Raw genomic sequence first — 9325 nt, 5'->3', positions numbered from 1 at the left:
ATTTCTGTATAAGTCTAATTACATGAAATAGAAGTTGGTGTTTTGATTTTTTACTTTGCTTTTCTGTTTGGAGTGTCATTGTAACTACTGTATTGTAAATGATGGAAAATAATTGCATATGTTAAAAAAATAAGTTGTGTTATGTTAAAAAAATAAACATAGAAAACCTGAAAGACCCCACAACAAGGCTATTGAAACTAATAAATTATTTTAGTAAAGCTTCAGGATACAATATCAGCATTGTATTTCTATATACTAGGAATGAAGTATCTGAAATATAAATAAAGAAATCAGTCTCCTTCACAATAGTATTGAAACCATAAAATTTTTAGGAATAAATTTAACCAAGGAGGTTAAACATGTGTTCACTTTAATTATAAAACTTTATTGAGCAAAATCAAAGAGGACACACAAAAATGGAAAGATATCCTATATTCATGGATTGGAAGAATTAATTTTAAGATATCCATATAACCCAATGCAATCTATGGATTCAACACAATCCCTATCTAAATTTCAGTGGCATCTTTTCACAGAAGAAGAAACAATTCTAAAATTTATACGGAATCATAAAAGATCCTGAATAGCCAAAGCAATCTTGATTAAGAAGAACAAAGTTGAACAAAGTTGAGGCATCACTCTTCCTTATTTCAAACAATATTACAAAGGTGCAATAATTACCATTGTATAGTGTTGATATAATAAGAGACACATAGACTAATACAATAGAATAGGAAACAGAAATAAAGCCTCACATATGCCCTCAGCCTGTCTTCAACAAGGGTGCCAAAAGCATAAAATGGTGAAAGGATAATCTCTTCAGTAAATGATGCTGGGAAAATTGGGTATTCACATGCATGACTAAAATTGGATCCCATATATAAAAATCAGCTTTGAACCAACTAAAGACTTCAATATAAGGCTTGAAATCATAAAACTACAAGAAGTATATATAGGGGGAAAGTTCTTTCACATTGTTCTTGGAAATTATCTTTTGGGTCTGATACCAAAATAATTGGGCAGAAACTAAAATAAGCAAGTGGGACTACATTGAACAAAAAAACTTTTATACAGCAATAGAAACAACAAAGTCCAAGGCAACCTCTGGAAATAGAGAAGATATTTTCAAAGTATATATCTGATATGATGTTACTATTTTACACATATAAGGAATTCATACCACCCATAAGCAAAAAACCAAATAACTCAATTCAAAAATAAATATTTCTAAAAAAAGAAAGGTATAGAAATGGCCAATAGATGTATAAAAAGGTATTCAATACCATTCAGGGAAATGCAAATATAAACTACAATGAAATGTCACTTCATACCTGTTAAGATGGTTATTATCAAAAAGACAACAGATAAGAAGTGTTGGTGAAGGATATGGAGAAAGGGGTCCCTGGAGCACTGTTCATGGGAATTTAAATTGTAAATTGGTACTGTTTATGGAAACCAGTATGGATATTCCTCAAAAAATTAAAAATATAAGTAAAATCTGATCCAGGAATCCTACTTTTGGGTACAAAAGTAGGGGGCGCCTGGATGGCTCAATCGGTTAAGCCTCCGGCTTCGGCTCAGGTCAGATCTCACATTCGTGGGTTCGAGCCCCGCATCAGGCTCTGTGCAGACAGCTAGCTCAGAGCCTGGAGCCTGCTTTCGGTTCTGTTTCTCCTTCTCTCTCTCTGCCCTCCCCCTCTCATGCTCTGTCTCTCTCTTAATAAAAAAAAATTAAAACATTAAAAAAATTTTTAAAAAAGAAATAAAATTAGTATTTCAATAACATCTGCATGTCTATTGCAGAATTATTTATAATAGTCAAGATTAGGAAACAATCCAAATGTCCATTGATCGATAAATAGAGAAGGAAAGTGTGGTATATGTGTACAATGGAATGTTATTCAGCCATGAAAAATAAGGAAATATTTCCACTTGTGACAACATGGATAAACCATACTGCACAATCTCACTTTTTTGTGAAATACAAAAAAATTGAACACTTACAAAAAGTGAGTAGAACGGTGGTTGTTAGGGGCTAGGAGGAAGGGGAAATGGAGAATTGCTCTTCAGTGTAAAGTTTCAGTTATGAAAGATAAATAAATTATAGACTTGTGCTTGTATAACACTGTCCTTATAGTTAATAATACTTTATTTTATTATTGAAATTTGCTAAGAGAATAGATGTCAAATGTTCTCAGCAAACAAATAATTGGTAATTATGTGAGGTAATAAAATATTAATTACTTTGATGTCATAATCATTTAATACATATGTGTTTATTAAGACACCACACATTTTAAATATATACATTTACTATTATATCTCGATAAATCTGAAAATGATAATGAAAAGAAAAAATATATTTAAGATGTATTTTATGGTCCAGAACATGTCTTATCTTGGCAAATTTTAGATGTGAGCTTAAGAATATTGTATATAGTACTACTGTTGGATTGGGGTGTTCTATAAATGTCAATTAGATCAAGATGATTGATAGTGTTCTTTAGGTCACCTATATCTGTGCTGATTTTCTCTTATGGTGATCTATGGATTACTGAAAAAAGGGGTGTTGAAGTCTTCAAGTATAATAGTAGATAGGTCTGTTTTTTGCAGTCCTATCAGCTTTTGCCTCATATATTTTAGTGCTTTATTGTTAGGCACACATATGTTAAAGAATTTTATATCTTCTTGTTGAATTTACCCCTTTATAACTATATAGTATCCTTCTTTATCCATGGTAATTTTCCTTATTCTAAGATCTGCTTTGTAAAAAATTTACATAGCTATTCTATCTTTGTTGTAATTTATGTCAGCAGAGTATATATTTCTCTATCCTCACCTTGAATTTTCTGATCTTTTTATTTAAAAGTGTATTTTTTGTAGACAACACATAATAGGTCTTGTTTTTATCCACTTTGTCTTTTAGTTTCTGTATTAGGCTATTCATATTAAAGAGATTATTGATGTAGTTGGATTGGTATCTTTGATGTTCACAATCTATTTCTATTTGTTGTACTTCTTTTTTAAAATCTTCTTTTCTTTGGTTTTAATTGATAATTTTATATGAATCAATTTTCTTTTCTCTCTTAGCATATCAACAATACTTTTTAAGTGTTAAGTATTTTCCCTAGAGTATTCAATATATCTTTACATCCTATCTAATTACATTTTGAAATAACCCCATACTGCTTCACAGATAGTAAAGGTATTTTCTAACAATATCCTTAATTCCTCTCTCTTATCTCTTATAACTTTGGTGTTGTTCATTTTACTTATCAATATGCTATGATCACCTAATATATATGGGTATTGGTGGTAGATCAATTAAGAATAAGAAAATAAAAACCTTTACTTGCCTTCACTGATGCTCTTCCTTTCTTAGGTAGATCTAAATTTTTTATCTCTATCATTTCTTTCCTGTTGAAGAACTTTTTAAAAGATTTCTAACTATTGTTATCCTGGAGCTTTGTTGATGTAGTAGTGGAGTATTAGTGGGAGAAGTGTTCTATTATCTTATGTTTAAATCTTACATTTTTTGATTAGCCTGAGTTTCCGAACTGTGATGTCAGAAGTGTTCTTTAGCCTTGTTTTCCTCCTTCTCCTTACATAGGATGGAAAGAAGCCTGGAATTTGTACTTGCCCTTCCCCTAAGTCAGATAAGACATTAATAATGTAGTTTTTCTTTGGAGGCAGGCCACAGTTATAAAATAAGTTATGGTCTTATTCTAAAATGGTTACTTTCCCTCTTTCTCTGCCTGAAAGAGGAGGGAATTTTTTCTCTAATACTTCCTGTAAAAATTTGGTGGGGCTTTTGGAAATAAAACCCATAACAGAGTAGGTTCTCCCACTAAGACTTAGCCCCCAAGAGGGTTTTTTAAAAAAATTATTTAATGTTTTATTTTATTTTTGAGAAAGAGACAGGTAAGCAGCAGAGGATCAGAGAGAGAGGGAGATACAGAATCTGAAGATAGGCTCTGAGCTAGCAGCACAGAGCCTGATGCAGGCTCGAACCTGCAAACCATGAGATCATGACCAGATCTGAAGTCAGATGCTTAACTGATTGAGCCACCCAGGCACCCCAGCCCCAAGGGTTTTTAACTCAAGCTCATTTACCAACAGCATCTAACAATTCATCAAATTAGTATTTAAGTGCTCCTACCAGTTATTTTCTCCATCAGCTTCTGTTTCAGTTAAGCTGATCCTCCGTATTCTTCTGTCTCTTTAGATTTTCTGATGGCTATTTGGCCTGCGAACTTAGTTCTCTGGTGCATTTAAGAAAAGTCATTAATTATCAGTTTGTTCAGTTCAGCTGTTTCTTTGCTGCAAGAATGGGAGTGACAACTTTTGGCTCCTTACGATGTCGGAGATGCAACCAGATGTCTGTTCTATGGCTTTTTATTTGGAAGTCAAAACTGTCGTAAAGGCCTGGGCCTGCACCTCTCTTGAATTCTTTAATTTTAGTTAAAATGATTATATATAAAAATAAATGTATTTATATATAAAAAATGCTATGATCTGTTACTGTGCTTCTTAGTATATTATGCCGGCTTTGGCTTTAGATGGGAATTAAATTCATGATTACCCGTTAAGCTGTTTACATTATCAAATACAATAACATCATCATGTATTTCTCAAACAGTATGAGTGAGTATGTTTTAGAAATATACTTTGCACCTTAGACTCTTTTACCTTTATGAATACATGTGTAATTTAAGTATGATGTTTTATATGTTATACAGTGATTTCATAAATTGGTCATGTTTTCCTATTTTTAATAGTAAATACATTAAAGTTCATGCCATTTGGAAATTTTGACTGCATCATAGCATTTGGCATATTTTGGAATATTTTGATAAACATGTTTTATGTATGTAAACATTCTGTGGTGAGTTAAAGCCTTCTTTTACACAAAACTTCTTCAAGACTTACTGAGCATATAAACACCCTGAATCTCTGAGAGGGAAAATCCTGTTTTGTGTGTGGAATTACTATTAGAGTGTTTTAGAGAACACAGATTGGCAAACTTTTAAAAGTAAAATATGTTAAGGTTTATTAATTGCTTTTATTTGGCAGAATGTCTTTCTTCTGATTTGGTGACTGGATCCCTGTGGGGATTGACAACCACATTTCTATGGCAACATATAAAACAAGGTATTTCTAACCAGGAATGCTTCTTTTCATGTAGAAGACTTTTGTAATCAGTTTTCTCAAAGTAACTTTTTCTGAGGTAGAAAATATGCTTAGGAAATATATTTGAAAAGAAAATCCCTTAATTACATTGAACAAAAGTACATTCCCTTGAAAACTGTATTATGGGCAGAACAGTTATTAAAATTGTATGTTATTCATTGCCATAATTTTATATAATCATATAAGGTCTTAGGTGTACTGTTTGCAAATAATTTAGAAAAGTTCTTTTGATGGCATTCTTCCAACTTTTCTCTTTAAGTCTGAAATGTCTTTAATGTGCTGTACAAAAAAGAAAGTATTTTTATTAATTTCTTAATAAGAATGTAAGAAGGAAAGCCAATTGAGTGAAGTGAGAAATTTCAATAGCATACAAATATTTGGAACCTCCAAACACCACTGATTAGAAAGGTATAATGTAGTAAAATAAAGAAGTATGATGATAATAATATAAGAAATTGAGTTATGCCAATAATTTCACTGAACCAATGTTCAAAGAGATGTGTATATATGGACAAAGAGGTTGAAAAGTGATGTTCAATGTTTTCCCCAACTTGCATATTAAATTCTCATGGTTTTGCACATAGACAAATGGCTGCCTATTCTTTGGGACTCCCAATGACTATACAGTAGGATTGAGTTATTTTGTGTGACATATAAAATGTCTCTCATTAATGGAATAGAACATCTACTTCACCATTATTTAAATAAAATTTACTGTATATTTATTCTTTCTTTTTATTTATATTTGAGAGAGAGAGAGAGAGAGAGAGAGAGAGAGAGAGAGAGAGAGAGAGAGAGAGAATCTGAAATAGGCTCCGGGCTCTGAGCTGTCAGCATAGAGCCCAACGTGGCGCTTGAACCCAAAGACTGTGAGATCAGGACCTGACCCAAAGTAGGACACTTAACCAACTGAGCCACCCAGGCGCCTCTACGATTACTCTTTCTAAGACCATACATGGCTTATGTATAGGAGGAAGGAAGAAATACAACAATGATCAAAATAGATTTATGTTTCCAAAAACCTGGTATCTAGGAGCAACAATTTAAAAAGAGATTAAAGATAGGCAAAGAAAGGATATAGGTGAGGAAAGGTCACAAAATAGGGTTTACCTCTAGAAAAAAGGAAACACGATGAGAAAAGCTAACAATGTAGCTACTTCTTGAAATAAGACAAATGTTGCTCCCATCAGACTGTGGTAAATTTCCCCATTAAATAGGAAGTATGATAATTGAATAAATGGAAAGGAAGATGGGGTCACTCCAGATTGTGAAAAATAATGAGTGAATTTCTAGTTTCTTATAAAGAACAGAATATCTCATAATAAATATATGGACTGTGAGTGTCATTGAAGTTATAATGATAGTTGAATAATATGAATTTGTAATGAACCAAGTTGACAAAATTAAGTGATTTATCTTACTCAAGAGCTATCAAGAAGGAATGGAGAAAGACTATCTGGTTTGGTTTATGTAGAATGGAGATTAGGGAGAAGGGAAGAAAGCATCCAAAGTGCTCTTTAATTTGACAATCATTAGTTTAATACCTACTATGTTTTAGAAACCATGGGTAGAAGATAAAAAAAAAATTCAAGCCCTCCTTTCCATGAATTTAAAGTCCTAAAAGCATAAAGACATGTAAGCATATGGTTATAATACAGAAATTGTGTACAAGTATCAAATCTTCATGTATATTAGAAGAATGTCTCAGTATGATAGCATGAGTATTTCTTTTCTTTAAGTCTTGAAATGCTGAAGCTTGGATGAATGTATTATCTTCATTTGAGAGTGCTACAAAAAGTAAGACATTCTTTCTCATTGCCATGTAATACTCCATTGTATATATACCACATCTTCTTGAGAACAGGAGAAACTTAATGGAGGACCATGGGGAGGGGAAGGGGGAAAGAGAGTTGGGGAGAGAGAGGGACCCAAAACCTTAGAGACTATTGAATACTGAAAACGAACTGATGATTGAAGGGGGAGGGGGTGGGGGAAAGGGGGTGGTGGTAATGGAGGAGGTCACTTGTCGGGAAGAGCACTGGGTGTTATATGGAAACCAACTTGACAATAAACCATTAAAAAAAGAATATGCATGAGGAAAAAAAAAAAGTAAGACATACTTGAAGTTCTGTTTACCATGGTCTTGCTTTCATTGTTGGATGAAAATCATATGATACTTTGTATGGGACTTTTCTTATGTGGGCTATTGTCATGTTTTTTCTTCTTTCTAAAAAGGGAAGCAAAATTTATTCAGTTTAAGGCTCAGTTCCTAATATATTTCGTGTGTATGGTGGATAAAAGTTATATTGTTATTAGTACAATACAGGCAGAAAAATGTTTCAAATTTTAATATTTCTAAAACAATCTTTCTTTGACTAATAATAATTAGACCATCTTACTTGGCACTGAGACTTTAAGGGAACTAATCCAATGAGTGATCAAGTGCTATAGGACCTATCTTACTTCAATGCTAAATCTGACCCCTCTATATTTCTGTTATAAAAATATACCAATCAACCAAAAATGAATCCTATCCCTTTACTATCATATTTCCACCATGTTTATTATAATGCTCAGTGCCTACCATATCACATCATCTGGAAGAGGCTCTTCTGGAATTCCAAACAAATTTCCTGAGAGTCATTTTTATTATCCTGATCTGACTCAAATGTCTGACATTGAACCAACTACTCTAGTCTCTGGGATAGATTGTGTCAGTGGCTTACACTTGATCACGTGTTCACCTTTCCAGTCAGAAAGTAGACTTGATGCAGGTATTTCATGAATATCACAGTATAAGTTGATTGGAAAGAAAAATTGGATATTGGAGAGGCTATTATTATTTGGTATCAGGAAGCTTAAATAGAACTTGTAGTGTAGTTAGGAATTATCTGGAGCCAAAATTTTCTTCTGGTTTTGTGAATAAGAGGCAAGAAATAAAAAACAAATACATTTGCATTCTCTCTTCTACTTTAAAAGTAAATTTATGTCAGATTTTAAGTAGATAATAGGAGTTGTTTTGTCATGAAAGTTTTTTCCACTGATATGTCTTGCTTTATTAAATGCCTTTTGTATAGTTCCATACATGATTAAATATTTGGAGGCCAAACTTCATATTTTACTAAAGAAATTAGATTTGGCTTCAGATATATTGGCTGCTTTCTTTTCCTGTGGCAGGGTAAATGAAAGGGAAGGGAGACATAAGGAGGCGTAGGATTAATTGTTCTTCTAACAAATCCATGAAAAACAAAGAGAGACTATTTTGTGCTAACGCTTATTTAGACTTTGTGAGACAATTGTGGGTTGATTTTCTTCCAGATAAATTTGGCAGATCAAAGATGGATTTTCCTAAAATTCTTCCAGCTTAAGTAAAAGTATCATCTTTATGTAACAAAGTTACATAACACATAACAAAAGTGTGTAACTCTAGTGTGTAGTAAAATTTTGATAAGGATTTTATGTACATTTAAAAACATGGGTTAATTTTATTACTTATTTTCAAAACCATATGACTTGTAAAGTGTAGGTAAGAAACATATTTATGGGTATCAAAGAACCATTAAACCATTTGCATGTTGTTTAGGAAGGAATGATTACTGTTTATGTGGAACCATGGCACCATAAAATTCTGATGTCAACTTTAGTGTTTTCAAGTTATACAGGCAATATTAGCATATTTATTAAAGATTAGGCAATTAAGCTTAGCAAAATATTTACCTCGTGGTCTCCCAAACAGAATATAATGAGGCAAAATATCTATAATATATTGATAATGCTGTTCAATTGGGTTTCCAGTAGACTTGTCCATCCAGTATAGAGCTTAATCTGGGGAGAACTTATCAAGATGTATGTGTTTGGGATGTGTTTAGTACAACAACCTGAGATTTTTACTTAAAGAAACTGCTTAGAGAAAGCCATACAATAGAATATTCTTTCTCCTTTTTAAACATCTTGTCTAAATTCATTTCTGGCATCATTCTTTGGTATTCTGTCAATATCTTGTTGATACTGAGAGAAGCGATTGGTTTTGTTCTTTACATTCCATAGCCACAGAGTAGATTCTGAAAGTCGTGAAGTGACTTTGGGCAGTCCATGACATGGGAAGCCCAATTATTGAAATGCATGGACATTTCTC

Source organism: Suricata suricatta, chromosome 2 (assembly GCF_006229205.1).
Source record: "Suricata suricatta isolate VVHF042 chromosome 2, meerkat_22Aug2017_6uvM2_HiC, whole genome shotgun sequence".
NCBI classification, from domain to species: Eukaryota; Metazoa; Chordata; class Mammalia; order Carnivora; family Herpestidae; genus Suricata; species Suricata suricatta.
Note: the sequence above shows the minus strand (reverse complement) of the source record.